The 18,738-nt window shown below is 40.0% G+C and overlaps 1 protein-coding gene across 9 annotated transcripts in view; it reads left to right on the top strand.

Moving 5' to 3' along the window:
- Window positions 1-18,738, top strand: part of LOC124135050 (histone deacetylase 4-like) — a 156,595-nt gene that overhangs the window by 44,272 nt on the left and 93,585 nt on the right. The window lies entirely within an intron of this gene.

The following is an 18,738-nucleotide window of genomic DNA, read 5'->3' on the forward strand; positions in this document are numbered from 1 at the left end:
AGAAAGAGAAGTGTTTAAAAATGAAGCGTTAACAGGGAATAAAATTTAGAATTTGAGATTGTCAACCTTGTGCTGTTTGTAAGGGAGTGAGTGAGTGATTGACAGGTAGTGTCACAGAATTGTCACTGATTGGTTAAAACCATTCTATTATTTTCAAGGTACCTAGCTAACATGTAAAGTACATTTCTTAAGTTCCATGCTCGAATTGCCGAAATGTTGGCATTATAACATGTCAACCGTAATTTTGCATTTCAAATTCGTAATGAAACGCCATTCTCTGGATATTTACGATATTTTCAGAATGAGATAGATCTAGGGGGTATAATTCTTAATGTTTGTTTTCTGACGTCTGCTGCTTCAATAAATGAGTAAGTGCTATACAGGGTGGTCACAGGCGGCCCAGTGGTTTAAGGTGGCCAGGACAAATAGTAATGTTAATGACATTTTAAGACCTTTAGAAATCCTTAAGTCTGTTGCATTCCAAACCAATATATATACTACTAAAAAAGTTCTTACATATTGCTATAGTTGATCTCTCATGCTATGACAGATTAATTATAGTAATAGGAAGGAATCAGCTTGTCCTTAACTTTCTTGAGTAGCGTATTACCTGTCTCAGCAAGTAATAATAATAATATCAATAATACGTGCATTTATATTGCACCAGATTCCATTCACCAAGTGGATGCTCATAGCGCTACACTATTATTACCCCGGTCAATGGATCAGTGAGCACTCGATTTTCATTCTCAGCTCCCTGGGGAGTATACGTGTACATGATCCAAACCGTTTTCTTTACGTTACTGTACTTTAATTTGAGACAAACATCAATATAAATGAAATGCTTCAAGTTATGACATGTTTAGAATTTTGTAATTTAAAACTTGATGTTTTTTAGGCCATGGGCAGTTTCTTTATTAATATGATATAAAATTTCATCCAAATATATCTCTGCTTAATTGCTTACTGTGTCTATCAAAGGTGCAGTGTCACATTTTGTTGGCATTTAGAAATGCAGTGCTACCTTTTTTTCAACTGATTGCTTGTGAGTGCTTGCTACCAGTGTTGATGGTAGTGCTCAGTTGGTTCTGACTCGTGTGACTAAGTCTTACCCAGAAAGAGAAGTGTCTAAAAATGAAGCGTTAACAGGGAATAAAATTTGAGATTTTGAGAATTTGAGATTGTCGACCTTGTGCTGTTTGTAAGGGAGTGAATGACAGGTAAACTGTCACAGAATCTTACCTCACACAGGAATGTCGCATTCTGATTGGCTAAAACCCATTCTGTTATTTTCAATGTACCTAGCTAACATGTAAAGTACATTTCTTAAGTTCCATGCTCGATTTGCCGAAATATTGGCATTATAACATGTCAACCGTAATTTTGCATTTCAAATGCGTAATGAAACGCCATTTTCCGGATATTTACGATATTTTCAAAATGAGATAGATCTAGGGGGAATAACTCTTAATGTTTGTTTACTCATACCCAGTTTATTTGTTAGAAAGTGGTACATGAGACCTGAGGAGTTTGAGTGGACCAGCATGATATGACTCAAGTTATTATCCCCCGCCATGAAATGGGAATGAAATATAGGAACGGCTTTCATCCGTCCATCTGTCAGTCCTTCTGTTGTTTGTCTGCCGCCTGCTTCTCAAGGGGGACAAATTTTCTCAAAAAATATTTAAGTCAGAAAAATGAAATTTGATCGACTGTTGTTGTTTGCCATAAACTTGAAAAGTGCTGTCGTACATTCATTTAATGGCCCTTGCTCCGTGCTTTTCAACCTGCGTGAAATGGGGACAAGTTTTCTCAGAAACTAATGAAGTTACATTTATGAAAGTTTGCATGCTCATCTAAGAGTACTTGTCAAGATTGTTCGAAAATTGGTCCTGTAAATTATTTGTTTACAGAGTTATGGCCCATGATCCATGATATTTTACTTGGTGCATAGTGTGTGCAATGGGGACAAGCTTTCTCAGAAACTACTGAAGTTAATTTATCTAGAAATACTTATCAAGACTGAGTTATTTTTTCCAGAGAAGGGGCCTTTTGTGTGTATTAATTTCACATTTAATCACTTCTTCTGATGACATTTAGCAGCCCAAGTGCCTATCTCTTCTGAGGCTCTATAGGACTCTTTTTTCATAGTTTATATTCACCACTATATAAACAAACAAAATTCTAATATGCCCCATGGTTGGGGTAAGTGATAAGGCTGTTTTCTTGCTCATAGTGACCTATAATACAACTCATCAAATATCTGTTATCCCATCAGAGGAGGAGGACTCAGGCATGATGACTCCCATAACAAGAGTGCCCTAGCACTCGGCCCCTTGCCGGGTGCTGTGGAAGCTATATATAGGACATTGTTTACATTGCAAGCAGAGTATCAAGTTGATATGGATCCTAGATTAGACTTGCACAAGTCTCTAAGGCAATAATTATTAGTTTAAATCATAACTTCTAGATTAGGTAAATAATGAGAAGAAGTTGTCCCTATAAGAGACTCGAGTCCTTACTGTTCCCATATCTAGACTTGCCTAGGAGGATAGCATTACTATACATCCATGGATTTTTCTTTTAAGTACAGCCTTGTAGCAAGGCTAGACACAGATAAACTCGCCATGCTTTGTGGACAGGATTCTCATGTGTTTTTACAGGCTGGACATAATAACTGATGAAATATCAATCTATAACTATATAGCATTCTTTACGTGTTTGAGGACTAACACAGTTTGCTGGCTTCATCGTATTAATCGTTTGGCCTGTATGTTTGAGTGTTGTAAACAGTGTCAGTTTACATGAAAATACTTGCTGGTTAGCAAGGCACTGTCTTGTCAATAAAAATAATTTCTGTCGGTTGTGAATTCTTGGACATTGCAAGAATGAATACAATGTGTGTTCAGTTTTCATTTAGGAGCTTTTTATTTATGTTTGTATGACAGAAGAATTTGCAGGAATACTGTGGAATGTTTGCATGGAGCTCATGTCATTGTTAATCGTTTATTAATCTTGTTCCCAAAATGACATCGTTGTAAAAACTGACATGAAGGTCTTGTTGCTAAAGAAGAACATGTCTCCGGAATTAGTTACTTCAAATGGGGGACATTTCGGCAAGTGTGTTTGCACCCACAACATTTGATTTGACATTGAGGGAAGAAGCGTACCGCAATATCAAGGTTTGTTTTTGAATAAGCCAGGAATAATATGCGTCTATTATTGACGAGTCGGAAACAAACATGCGCCAGTGTCTAGAGGCCATCGTTCGTTATCCCATCACAACACCGGCTTGTAATATTTTTAGAAACATTGGTCACTGATCGATGCAATGTGTGCGTGTAAACACATCGCTCTACATCGTTGCATCAGTAACGGCTCTGATACAGACTTGCGTGTACAACGTCTAACAAGTAAACGGCCCCGAGGAAAGCATGACAGAAAACAGTCACGATCACAGCACATGGGCCCATGGGGACTCACGTGGCGATCGTGCTTGTTTGTACTCATACTATTAAAGATATACAAGTCTGTTGTAGTCAACCCAGCTATGGCAACCAGGCTTGTGGGATACCACTTACCGACAAGCATTGTCTTTGATGCACGGCATTGATCAGCAGGTTTTGATATAAGACACTTCATGCTATTTGGGTATTGGTTTTGAGTCTAAAATCTGTAGCGTACAAATGATCAATTTGTTGTTTGTATTGAAGTATGTTCTTAGCGATCTTTGATTGGTAAGTGCTGTGGTTGAAATCATGAATTAAAGAAGCATTATCACATGTGATTTTTGTATAGGATTAAAGATTATGTTGGTCCTGAATTAAAATACTGGGGCAGGAAACCTCAATGGCTCACGACCTACCCCCCAACCCTAACACTACCCCCCTTTAAAGAAAGTAATGAGATAAGAGTAGGTGAAACAGGGATTAAACTTGTATCATTTGTTTGATTTTGACCTCATTTTTTACCTGTGTGACTTTCCTCTAATGAAGGGATGGTGGGGTAGCCTAGTGGTTAAAGTGTTCGCTCGTCAAGCCGAAGACCGGGGTTAGATTCCTGACATGGGTACAATGTGTGAAGCCCCTTTCTGGTGTCCCCCGCCGTGATATTGCTAGAATATTGCTAAAAGCGGCGTAAAACCATACTCACTCACACTCCCTTTTATGATGTTTTTTTTATACTTAATTACCATTTTTGCATAATGGACAAAAGGTCTTTGGATCATTTGATGTTACCTGGACTTTCACAGGGGCCAAGATTTGTCCCCAAGCAAATCTCGGTGAATATTCTCCAATGGAAATTGATAATTTCTCAATTTGTGTCAATAATGTTATAACTACCGTATTTGACGTAATTAGCACCCCGCTCTAATAAGCGCCCACTGCAGTATTTGCAAAGCATGCTAAGCATAGTATTATTTGTAAGAGACATATATCTCTAAGGGGTAAAATACGGACACATATCGTTTTTTGCGTTCACCAGACCACAAATTTACGATCTTTCAATTCTCTTTTTTAACTAAATTGCATTCTATTAAGCGCCCCCCGTTTCTAATTTTGAGAGAGCCCTGGGCACTTATTACATTGACTATGGTAATGTGACGGCTTGGTCGAGGTAGCTTACATTTCACTAACAGTACACATACAGGGCTTTAAAGATCAATTTTACATTATCGTATTGAATACATTGTTAAAAAACATCTGATTTCATGAAAATATGAATTAATTTTTTTAATCATTTTTGAATGAAATGTTTCCCCATTTTGTCTGACAAAGGCACTTAGTTTAAGTTTCAAGATAAACCATGTCAGATAAGAGAAGATGAAATGATTAATTGTGTCCTGAATGAATCCGCCTCCACATTTGTGATACCAGAATTATCAATACTTGCCATTTACTGTATAAATAGCTTCATCATATCCCTGATATTTTCTCGTTTGTCTTCCTGATGTGGATAAGAGATACATGGTTGTTACAAAGGCAGTGATTGTTATGACGTCAAATAAGTATAATCACTACTGAAAGAGAGAACGCTAATAGACTAACACTTGGTCTATGAAAACATTTTTTTTACAAAATAACCATTCCTCTTGTGCTGTTTTCATATTGGAATGAAGGAAACGAGACATGGGTTTGTTTGATCTAGACTTGCCTTGGGCTTTAGTAAAAAAAATAAATATATATGTACAGTAAACTACGGTTATAACGAACGCAAAGGGACCACTAATTTTAGTTCGTAATAACCGTAGTTCGTTATAAGCATATATACAGCATAACTACAGCAAATAATCGGGACAAAAAAGTAGGTTCGTTATATCCGTCAGTTCATTATAAACGTGTTCATTAATAACGTAGTTTACTGTATATAAATTCCCACAGTCATGGAGCAGGACTAGGTATGCTTAGGGTACCTACTACGGGGCCTAACCCGTGAAGATCCGGGGTAGAATAGGTCTTCAGCAAGCCATGCTTGCCGTAAAAGGCGACTATGCTTGTTGTAAGAGGTGACTACAGGGATCGGATGGTCAGGCTTGGTCACACATGGTGATGCAAGTCATCGATCCAAATTGCGTGGATTGATGCTCATGATGTCAATCCCTGGATTTGTGTGGTCCAGACTCTATTATTTACAGACCGCTGTCATATAGCTTGAATATTGCCGAGTGCGGCGTTAAACAACAAACAACTTCAGTGTCGATGTAACTGCAACGACAGCTTGATATCACTAATTTCATTATAATCTTTAGCTGCTCTATTTTTTCTGCTCGCATCTCTCACCAGCCTGAATTTTCATTCTTACTTGAAATAATAAATTTTCTTATCTCAATTTTCCCCATCGCTGTGAAATTGATGCCCTGTTAATAAAGAAAAATATACTCCTACGATTTCACACTCCACACTTTCTTCAGCGATATTAATTAAAAATGTGTTCCTGAAGCAAAATGCCTCATCCTACACTATAAAATAATTTCAAGACGTGTACCAAGTGTTTTAAACTTTAAAATGTCTTAAAATAAGTTATACAGTTAGTGGAAACAGTTTTTGATTTTTGATTTTTTAAATTTTTTTCTTGCCTGCCTGCTGTCTTCCTGGTTGAGGTTTGAGATGAGAAATGCATGAAATAATGTGGATGGTCTGATGTGAGACCTAGAATTGTAGTAAACATTATGCCGTGTGTGACCTTGCCATCAGGCCACCGAGAGGAGTATACAGTACCTAACAAGATACCCAGGGCAACCATAGTGATTGAGTCAATTATTGGGATATGCAGGTATGGTTGGCTGTGATTAGTTATTTTAGTCGGATGTCCACGTCTTGCTTTGGTAACACTGAGGATGTCCTTGTCATGCATAGTTTATTCTATGTCTCATTTCTGTTCGTCCATGGCTGGCCCAGTTGTCTAAGGCGCTGAAATTTGCTGTGCAGAGTTGCGTCCCTTGGACACACAAGAAATCTTGACTGTGCGTTTGAATCCCTGATTATGTTTCTAGGTTTGTCAGCACCATACCCGTTTCACAAAAGTGGTAAATGTCTAAGACCTGCATCACTTTAGGCTTTGCTACCTCATCAAGCTGACATGCTGTGATATAACTGGAATACTGTTCAAAGCGGGTTTAAATCCAACTCACTCACTCATTCATAAGCAAGGTGTTTTATGAATAAGTTGTTTCCAAAGGGTTAGTCTACATCAGTAGCACAAATGGGTCACAAGGTGAATATGCCTTCTGCTGCTTTTGAACTTCACAGTATTACAACTTTTCAAGATGGACATAGAATTCTGGTGAAAAAAACAGAATAACTTATAAATATTTTGGACTATGTTTGGCAGTGTAGAGAAACTAGTACATTGGTGCTCTTTAGTTAATTGGAAAATAATAAATGAAAGTAGAAGTCTTCTTGGCAACAAGATAGGCAACATAGACTCCTGTGGATGTGTTTGTGAACCGTGGAGTGAAGACGTGGTAAAGTTGTGTACCGTGGAGCCAAGACGTGGTAAAGTTCGGGCATCCCGCCAAACTCAACGAACCGGGAGGAGGCCCCGCCGGACAGCTGAGGCTGTTCGCTGAAACCTCAGTTTCATGCTGGGGAGGGTGCAGCGCGTTGTCAGTCTGACATTTGTTGCCTGTTTATCGGAGACGACAGTTAAGAATTACTTTTCTATGATAAGCAGTTATCACAAATTGTGATGGTAATGTTGTGACAATGTGGTATTAACAAGGAGCAAACGTTTCTCTTGGAATGCAAGCTTGATTTAGTTCATTTAAATGTTTACAGTTCTGTAATACAAGTACTGAGATTCCATTATGTTCTTGGCTCATCAACTTTCTTTCTTGTAAAAGTTTTCCAACTTTCTTTCTTGTAAAAGTTTTGTGTGTAAATATTACTTAATGCCAAAGATCTGTTGTGTCTGTAATATGTCATGTATCTGTGAGATGACACGCAGAGAGCAGAAAATGCCGACCTTTGGGGTTATTACGTTTAAGGGATGGTCATAGGACTGTTAAAAAAGCGTGTGAAAAAACATGGTGTGCATGAGTAAGCAATTGTAAGATTTATTGTGAATGAATGCTGGGACTTCCTGCTGTAGTAATGAGTCACACTGACTGCTGATGAGGATGCTGCACCTAGACAGCCAGACATGTACACCCAAAACAGTCATCGCCATAGCTACAAGGGCATTCCTGTCTTGCTGCACAGGGATTCTGGGGTATTGTGCGTGTAAGCGAATCAGGTGGTGGTGACTTGGTTGCGTGCTGTCAGTGTGTCACTCCTCATGCTGCTCATAACGTCAACCATTGACTTGATTATTTATAGCTTGCTGTGATGCATAATTAACTTGACTTAAAGAGGTTCGGCAGAAGAGAAGTTTTTTTAATGGCAACTTTAATTTGGATAGGCGAACTGGCAACTTCAATTTGGATAGGCGAACTGGCAACTTCAGTTTGAATAGGCGAACTGGCAACTTCAATTTGGATAGGCGAACTGGCAACTTCAATTTGGATAGGCGAACTGGCAACTTCAATTTGGATAGGCGAACTGGCAACTTCAATTGGGATAGGCGAACTGGCAACTTCAATTGGAATAGGCGTACCTACTTTTCAGGTATATTCTTACTCCTTCATCAGTTGGGGGTGCGGTAGCCTAGTGGTTAAAGCGTTCTCTCGTCACGCTGAAGGCCCACATTTGAATCCCCACGTGTACAATATGTGAAGCCCATTTCTGGTCTAACCCGTCGTGATGTTGCTAAAAGCGGGGTTAAACCTCACTCACCCTCTGACTTGATCAGGTGGATGTTTCCCCAAAATATTTTGTAGAAGGCCTCAAGAAGAGATGGTGAGTTTTTGTTTCAGTGCTGGTTTGGGACAGTTATAGCGTTCATCACACGGGAGGCCTGTGTTCAATTCCCCACATATTTACATGGTTCAGTCCCCCCCCCCCCCCAACCATATTGCTGAGAGTGGCATAAAATCCAGCTTTCTCCCTCCCTCTCTCCCTCGTGCTGCTTTGAAGTGTAATTCAGTAATGTCAGATACATTTCACTGTGAGAAAAGTTGGTAACAATCATCCTTTATGTTTTACAAGCAGGAAATGGGAATCGATAGACTTCTGGATATGTCTTTAAATTTCGACATAAATCATGCCATAAATTTAAGGTAATGATGTATGTTGTGTTTTTTTCATGATTTTGATTCGTCTTTCAATGAATAATAATGATCTCATCTGTTTCAAGATGGAAGCTTTTAGGCAGTGCATTAGGAGTTAAAACAGCTGACTTGGTTGAAAAATGTCTTGGTTAAGAGTCAAGTCGGTATATTCTACCTGTGTGAGGTCTTTACAAGATCGCACGTTCTCTGTACAATGTCAGGTATACTCTACCTGTGTGAGGTCTTTACGAGATTGCATGTTCTCTGTACAATGTCAGGTATATTCTACCTGTGTGAGGTCTTTACAAGATCGCACGTTCTCTGTACAATGTCAGGTATATTCTACCTGTGTGAGGTCTTTACGAGATCACATGTTCTCTGTACAATGTCAGGTATATTCTACCTGTGTGAGGTCTTTACAAGATCGCACGTTCTCTGTACAATGTCAGGTATACTCTACCTGTGTGAGGTCTTTACGAGATTGCATGTTCTCTGTACAATGTCAGGTATATTCTACCTGTGTGAGGTCTTTACAAGATCGCACGTTCTCTGTACAATGTCGGGTATATTCTACCTGTGTGAGGTCTTTACGAGATCACATGTTCTCTGTACAATGTCAGGTATATTCTACCTGTGTGAGGTCTTTATGAGATCGCATGTTCTCTGTACAATGTCAGGTATATTCTACCTGTGTGAGGTCTTTACGAGATCGCATGTTCTCTGTACAATGTCAGGTATACTCTACCTGTGTGAGGTCTTTACGAGATCGCATGTTTTCTGTACAATGTCGGGTATATTCTACCTGTGTGAAGTCTTTACGAGATTGCATGTTCTCTGTACAATGTCAGGTATACTCTACCTGTGTGAGGTCTTTACGAGATCACATGTTTTCTGTACAATGTCAGGTATACTCTACCTGTGTGAAGTCTTTACGAGATCGCATGTTCTCTGTACAATGTCAGGTATACTCTACCTGTGTGAGGTCTTTACGAGATCACATGTTTTCTGTACAATGTCGGGTATACTCTACCTGTGTGAAGTCTTTACGAGATCGCATGTTCTCTGTACAATGTCAGGTATACTCTACCTGTGTGAGGTCTTTACGAGATCGCATGTTCTCTGTACAATGTCGGGTATACTCTACCTGTGTGAAGTCTTTACGAGATCACACGTTCTCTGTACAATGTCGGGTATACTCTACCTGTGTGAAGTCTTTACGAGATAGCATGTTCTCTGTACAATGTCGGGTATACTCTACCTGTGTGAGGTCTTTACGAGATCGCATGTTCTCTGTACAATGTCAGGTATACTCTACCTGTGTGAGGTCTTTACGAGATCGCATGTTCTCTGTACAATGTCGGGTATACTCTACCTGTGTGAAGTCTTTACGAGATGACATGTTCTCTGTACAATGTCGGGTATACTCAACCTGTGTGAGGTCTTTACGAGATGACACGTTCTCTGTACAATGTCGGGTATACTCTACCTGTGTGAAGTCTTTACGAGATCACATGTTCTCTGTACAAAGTTGGCTACGTATTACTTGTATAAAGACGTCATAGGAATACTTGTGTTAAGATTGATAGGTTACCTACTTAGGTATCCTAAAAAGATACAATAATCATTGAATCCATACTTAATCATACTTACTGCACATTATCACTCATAAATAAGTATTTTTATTCAACATATACTACTCAACATTTGCTAAGAACCACACATGACTAAAATGACTATGGTGCTCCTTACCAATATTGAGTAGAATATGTTCATGGAATAACATTTGGATCTTTGAGGCGACTAAAAGAATCAGGTGGTCAGACTCTCTGACTTGGTTGATGCATGTGAAGATCCAGCTTAGAATAGGTCTTCAGCAACCCATTCTTACCATAAAAAGGTGACTATGTTTGTCGTAAGAGGCGACTAAGGAGATCAGGTGGTCAAACTTGCTGACTTTGTTGATGCATGTGAAGATCCGGGTTAGAATAGGTCTTCAGCAACCCATTCTTACCATAAAAAGGTGACTATGTTTGTCGTAAGAGGCGACTAAGGGGATCAGGTGGTCAGACTTGCTGACTTGGTTGATGCATGTGAAGATCTGAGGTAAAGGTCTTCAGCTATCTATTCTTGCCATAAAAAGGTGACTATGCTTGCGACTAAGCCTTAAAGGGGATCAGGTGGTCAGACTTGCTGACTTGGTTGATGCATGTGAAGATCTGAGGTAAAGGTCTTCAGCAACCCATTCTTACCATAAAAAGGTGACTATGTTTGTCGTAAGAGGCGACTAAGGGGATCGGGTGGTCAGACTCGCTGACTTGGTTGATGCATGTTATCGTATCCCAATTGCTTAGATCAATGCTCACGATGTCATTTACTGGATTGTCTTGTCCAGATGCGATTATTTACAGCCTGCTTTCCTGTAGCTGGAATATTTCTGAGTCCAGAATTAAAAAACAAACAAACACGTTGGCTGTGTCTGGAACCAGCATTGTTTTTACTGTTCAGATTAAGTTTCTCATGGCCTATCTCCATTGGAAATAAAATATATAGATTGCCTGCATATACAAGATTGATTAATTTTGAATGTTTCTGTTCGAGGATCACTCACCTTACTCAGATATAGCTGTAGGTTTAATAAAGTGGACGTTTATTAGAAGAGATAACAGACAGCTCATCTATATTTAGTTTATGGCCTTTATCTGTGTGATTGACTTGCAGTGGTTGGCTCAGTCTATTTCAGTCTTGTAAGGAATAGTCTATCTGAGATGCAGATCTAGAGGGTCCAGATGACGAGGGACAAAAGCATTAAGAAATGACTGTGGAGAAATATTCCTCAAAAGAAGTTAAGGAACATTTGATTCTTCCATATTACTGTAGTTAATCTGTCATGGCATACAGTCTGTATATTGCAATACACAGACTGTAGTAATGTATCACTACAGTCTGTGTATATTGTGGTATATATCACAGTACAGTCTCTGTATATTGCAGTATATATTACTACAGTCTCTGTATATTGCAGTATATATAACAGTACAGTCTCTGTATATTGCAGTATATTGAAGTATATATCACAGTACAGTCTCTGTATAATGCAGTGTATATCACAGTACAGCCTCTGTATATTGCAGCATATATCACTGTATTCAGTCTGTTAATTGCAGTATATATCACAGTACAGTTTAGGTATGTTGCAGTATATCTCACAATGCACTCTCCATGTTGCAGTATTTCACATTGCAATATTATTTGCCTCTGAGCATTTCTGACACTAAATCATGTGAGTCTTATTCCTGTTTCTTAATCACGTTTGGGGAAGTAGCCTACACAGACTAAGGCTTGTTGTGAGAAGTTCAAGAGTTTCCTCACAAGTTTTGATTGGATGACTTGATAGCAGTGTGGAAGTATGCAGTGTGATTTGTACTGATGGCAGTCATAGGGCCGGCATGGTGTAGAGAAAAGAGGAGATCTTCTCTGGAAGCAGATAACATTCTTGGGCAGCCTGGAGCAGCCTTCCTGGAAATATAGCCTGTTTCACCAGCCAGTCCCATACCAATGTAGGCAGTAAAGGCCAGGCTAGTCTGTCATACAGACCCTGAAACAAATATACCCAGTACAGTAAAGACAGTTCAGTACAAAGCTATAATAATTGGCAAGTCCAGATTACTGCTGAAAACGAAGAAAGTCTCTAGGCTTCTTTTTATTATATTTTATAAATATAATTTAGGGCGGTCGGGTAGCCTAGTGGTTAACGCGTTTGCTCGTAACGCCGAAGACCCGGGTTCGATTCCAGAGTACAATGTGTGAAGCCCATTTCTGGTGTCCCCCGCCATGATATTGCTGGAATATTGCTTAAAGCGGTGTAAAATCAAACTCACTCACTATAACTATAATTTAACAACTGTTTTTTTTCTGTAGAATATGTTCATTTCAGAGACTAGATGTTAGTATAAGGCCAGGCTTGCTGAAGTGCAACAACAGGCTAAAGGCCCGGGACCTTAATAGGCACTAGGCACTGAAGGATCCTTAAACAATAGGCACAATGCCCTGGGCCTTAATAGGCACTAGGCACTGAAGGATCCTTAAACAATAGGCACAATGCCCTGGGCCTTAATAGGCACTAGGCACTGAAGGATCCTCAAACAATAGGCACTGATGTAGCCTTAAACAATAGGCACTAGGCACTGAAGGATCCTTAAGCAATAGACATTTCTGATGTGTGTTCAATGTGTGAAAGCTAGTTGGTTGTTTGTTGTTTAATGCTGCACTCAGCAATATTCCAGCTATATGATGGTGGTCTGTAAATAATCGAGTCTGGACCAGACAACCCAGTGACTGACATCGTAAGCGTCGATCCACACAATTGGGATACGATGACATGCATAAACCAAGTCAGCAAGCCTGACCACACGATCCTGTTGGTCCCCTGTTACAAGCATAGTCGCCTTTTACAAAAAAACATGGGTTGCTGAAGACCTATTCTACCCCGGATCTTCACGGGTCTGCTCGTATCATAACCAAGCTTATCTGATCACAAAAAACTGATCGCTGTTTGTGTTAAAATACAAGATTTCCATTGATCTGACCTTTACATTTCGCCATTGTCTGGGGTAAATAGCAAGCTAGGTATCATGGTACTGACAGGCAAGTAGTGGACCACAGATTACTGTGGAGATAGGTCACAAGGTCAGTAGAAATTGATGGAAGGCTTGTGAAGAGAGGAAAAAAATCCTCCATGCTCTACTGATATCACATTGCTGATACACCTTCAGTAGATAGTCTTAAAATAAGTGCCAGGTAACTGGTTCATTCACAGAGGTGAGTTTTCTGAAACCAACTATACTCATGTTAGTCTCACGCTCAGCTCTCATAACGGCCCTATCCTTTACAACCTGGTCTGAGGAAGTCCATAGGATTCTATATTTACACATAACATAATACTGTTATCCACCAATCTCACACCCCTATTCTTGTAATGGACTTGTCCGGGACATATTTATTCTGTGTAGATAAGAGGAAGGACGAGTTGAGTTTTGAGGGTATTCTGGGTTGATAGAAGTATGGTTCACTGAATATTTTCAAATACCTAATACAGTCCGATGTCAACAAACTCTAAACTTCTGTGTTTGTGATTTGAAGCATGTGTTTGTGTGTTTATGTGTCACTGTGTGTGTAATCAGACTTGTCAAATCATTGTCGTTGGTACAATTCCAGGTGATCTCGGGACACCCTAGTTCGTTATACCATGTATTGAACTGCCTTCATTTGTAGCCAAACAACATACAGATTGTTAAAAATAAGATAAATATAAAACTTGAATTTTGGTTTGCTGAGAAAAAACATTTATTTTCAAAATGTTTTATTTTCAATATTGATAAAAGAAGTGTATCTTTGAAATGAATACTGAATAGGTCATGAATATTTTGGGGATTATGTATTTTTTGTTCTGAAGGCTGAGGGGGGCACGGGTGGCCAAGTCGTCTGAGGCGCCGCGATTCGCTGTGCTGAGTTGCGTCCCTTGGGCCGACAGAAACCTATGATTGTGGGTTCGAATCCAGGTTCGCTCCAATTATGTTTCTAGGTTTGTCAGCACCATACCCGTGCTCGTGGGTTTCACCGAAGTGGTAAACGTCTGAGACCTGCATCACTTTGGGCTTTCCTCCCACATTAAGCTGACACGCCGTGATATAACTGGAATATTGTTAAAAGCGGCGTTAAACCCAACTCACTCACTCACTCACTGAAGGCTGAGTGTGAAAATATCCCCAAATATATTCATGATCCCTAACAATTTTCATTCAGTTGGATTTATCTAGGCTATACCAAGTGCCCTTGACAGTCAGATTGTGAAAAAAACCCACCATATTTTGTTAAGAATATTGATATATTTTTCAATTCTTCTTTTCTGAAAAAGCATATACCATGAGTGGTTCTGTTATCTGTGAAACAAGCCATATCGTTGAATGTTATGATTAGGGAAATTTATATTTCCGATTTGGGAACATTTACTGACCTTTGTGGCAGACTTAGGGTTGACTATCAGCCATGGAGTGGGCCTAGATAAATCCCTGCCAGTATCTATCAACTTCCTGTTTTATTTATCATCGTGCTTTTTGGTTTTCATTGTGATAGAAGAATTTGAGATAACTAATTTTCATGTATAATTTAAAATATTGCAGGTTTTCATTGTAGTAAAGTTTATTGAATTAAAGTTTTCTTTCATGAAATATAGGTCCGGTGTTGTGTTCGTCATAAGAGGCGACTAACGGGATCGGGTGGTCAGGCTCACTGACTTGGTGGATGCATGCCATTGTATCCCAATTGCATAGATCAATGCTCATGATATCAATCACTGGATTGTCTGGTTCAGACTCGATTATTTACAGACCACTGTCTTATAGCTGGAATAATAACAGTGCAGCGTTAAATAACAAACAAAACAAGATTCAGTTTTATACAGATCTTTTGAATATTTTCACATGTTTCATTTTCAGGTGTATTAAATAATATTATGCTGTCAGGTTATGGAAGTGTTTTGAGAAATGTTTATGCGGATGGTCTGATGATGTTGTTTATGCTGTCCGTGACACATCATGAGCTAGCATACCACTCACTTTGTAGTTTGTTGTGGTGGTACTCGCGTTTATTCGCTGTCTGTTTGATATGATGTTAAATTCCTGACTGCTACACAAACGACTGGTCACTTGCTCCAAATATTGACTCTATGCAGGCCTGAAATAGCAACAATGTTTATATTGACCTGGATTAGACCGGTTTTGTCAAAGTTCCAAGCATGAAGGCCTGAATGCTCCGAAGCTCTTCTTTGTAAACTTGTGTAAGTCTCACGATGACACAGAATCGACAGGTGGATATCAGTTTTGCACGGTATTGCTGGCCATGGGGACACAGGGATAGACACAGCCAGTAATCCGTTAGTAACAATCCAGATGGACTGCAGTAAATTATGGTTATACAAAACGTCAAAGGGACCACCAGTTTTTGTTTGTTGTAATTGCAGTTCATTATAAGCATATATACATGTTGCTTATTATGTCATGATATGTCGTCTGGCATTGACTCCGATTGTTTGACTCCACCATGATAGAGCAGGAATGTACTGAAACTTAAACAACATTCACTTACTCACTCATTCTGCAGTCGTGCAAGACACATCTCATCTCATCTCACTCCAGTGTCAGTTTGTTGTGGAGCACAGGAAACAGAGGTCTAAGAAACAGATGCCTCTTCTAAGTTTAGTAGCTGATGAAACACACTACCATCATAATCTCTAATAGGAAATTTGTAAAAGAAATTGTTTACTTTTGGAATATCCGCGATTTGTTTTGAGTACACTGTGAAAGAGGAGGCAAAAACAAAGTGACATGGCAAGTCTCACTAGCTTACAAACGTCGCTATTTACCCCGCAAACAAATCTTCAAACAGCTTAAAGATCAGTTGACAAGACTCTGCCGACGAGCAGTGTGAAGTTTCAGTGCGTGTAAATATTTTTGCATTTAGGAATTGAGCATTGTTGCTAAGTTCAGAATGATAGAGAAGTGTATTTGATAGATTTTATGATGATTTTGTCCATGCAAACTGACAAAATAGATATCACCATCGGAGCAGACGTAGGGAAAGCTACCATGTCGGCCATCTTTAAAACAAGATTATGACACAATTCCAGGTGTGTGGAATTTGAATATGGAGATTAAACTTTGCTTGAATTCAGCTAAAGTAAACTGCTTGAAGTGATCGTGTAAGGATTTGGAAATGAGGAATTCTTCTCTCAGGGATTACGACAGATCAGCTATTTCTCTTTGCATGCAGGTGTAAAATTTCGAATTAGTGTCCGATGTCTTTGAAGAAATCTTTTGATATTCATGATCTTGACCTCCCTACTTCTCACGTACTCTTCTTACTTTAGGTAATGATGCTGTTTGAGATCGGATTCAGGATTTTATGTCGAATTACCAGTCACTGTGCTAGTTTGAGTTGATCTTGTTTTGATGTTGGAGACTGTAAGTCTTTGTCAACTTATTCCTCTGTGGGACTATTTGTCAGTCTGTTCCTCTGAGAGAATATCAGTCTCCTCATCCATACGACTATTTGTCAGTCAGTTCCTCTGAGAGAGTGTCTATCTCCTCATCCATACGACTTTTTGTCAGTCAGTTCCTCTGAGAGAGTGTCTATCTCCTCATCCATACGACTTTTTGTCAGTCAGTTCCTCTGAGAGAGTGTCTATCTCCTCATCCATATGACTATTTGTCAGTCAGTTCCTCTGAGAGAGTGTCTATCTCCTCATCCATACGACTTTTTGTCAGTCAGTTCCTCTGAGAGAGTGTCTATCTCCTCATCCATACGACTATTTGTCAGTCAGTTCCTCTGAGAGAGTGTCTATCTCCTCATCCATACGACTATTTGTCATTCAGTTCCTCTGTGAGAGTGTCTGTCTATTATCTGTGGGACTGTTTGTCAGTTTCTTCATCTGTGAAACTGTCCGTCTGTTGATCTGGGAGACTTGACCATTATCTGTGGGACTGTTAGTCAGTTTCTTCATCTGTTAAACTGTCAGTCTGTTGATCTGGGAGACTGTTTGTTAGTCTCTTCCTCTGTGAAACTGTTCGTCTGTTGATCTGGGAGACTGGTCCATTATCTGTGGGACTGTTTGTTTTTTCTTCACTGAGACAGATGAGTTCATCTGTGAAGACATGTCTCAATCTATCCAACCCTTTGCAATAGTTCCTAACTGCAAGCACATTTCTGCCCTGAGTAGCAGGTGAAATCTAAGGGAGACAGGCTAACCCTGCCCTACTGTAGTCTGAAGTGCAACATTTGTGACTGACATTTACTGCAGTCTGCTCAGCCAAGTTACACAGTATCTGTGTCAACGTGTCTGACCACCACCAGGTGCCTGTAGTGCAGAACTGTTGTCTAGGTAGCTTGTCATTCATGGGTAGATCACGACCCTGTATCCCTAGCTCCAAAGATTCCTGGTTATTGCAACACTTTGTCTCCAGTACCCAAAGCTTCAAAGGGCTCCCAGTTATTGTGTCAGTCCCACTTCCCTGGCTCCCAATGCTCCCTGTGATTGTGTCAGTCCCACTTCCCTGGCTCCCAATGCTCCCTGTTATTGTGTCAGTCCCACTTCCCTGGCTCCCAATCCTCCCTGTTATTGTGTCAGTCCCACTTCCCTGGCTCCCAATGCTCCCTGTGATTGTGTCAGTTCCACTTCCCTGGCTCCCAATGCTCCCTGTTATTGTGTCAGTCCCACTTCCCTGGTTCCCAATGCTCCCTGTTATTGTGTCAGTCCCATTTCCCTGGCTCCCAATGCTCCCTGTTATTGTGTCAGTCCCACTTCCCTGGCTCCCAATGCTCCCTGTTATTGTGTCAGTCCCACTTCCCTGGCTCCCTGTTATTGTGTCAGTCCCACTTCCCTGGCTCCCAATGCTTCCTGTTATTGTGTCAGTCCCACCTCCCTGGCTCCCAATGCTCCCTGTTATTGTGTCAGTCCCATTTCCCTGGCTCCCAATGCTCCCTGTTATTGTGTCAGTCCCACTTCCCTGGCTCCCAATGCTCCCTGTTATTGTGTCAGTCCCACTTCCCTGGCTCCCAATGCTCCCTGTTATTGTGTCAGTCCCACTTCCCTGGCTCCCAATGCTCCCTGTTATTGTGTCAGTCCCACTTCCCTGGCTCCCAATGCGTCCTGTTATTGTGTCAGTCCCACCTCCCTGGCTCCCAATGCTCCCTGTTATTGTGTCAGTCCCACTTCCCGTCAGTAGATTACAAACACCAAGAAACGTCAATGACGTCCCCTGTGGTAGCATATATATTCTGTGTGTAACCCTCTGTTGTCATTTGTTGTATCAACAATTCTACAAACGGCTAAAGAAGACAAGAATGCGATGAAACGTCTGAACATTTAAACATAACAGTTATTGTTTCTTTCAAAAATGAATTTTTCATTTTCTGCAACTGCTCTTGCAATACTTTAAGTCACTGATTATTACGACAATCTTTTAACTTCCACATGAATGAACTGTTCTTCACAATAAAACATACATAATGGGAATATGAGATGAACATGCCGCTTG

This window comes from Haliotis rufescens, unplaced genomic scaffold, assembly GCF_023055435.1.
Source record: "Haliotis rufescens isolate VD_foot unplaced genomic scaffold, xgHalRufe1.0.p SCAF_10, whole genome shotgun sequence".
Taxonomy (NCBI): domain Eukaryota; kingdom Metazoa; phylum Mollusca; class Gastropoda; order Lepetellida; family Haliotidae; genus Haliotis; species Haliotis rufescens.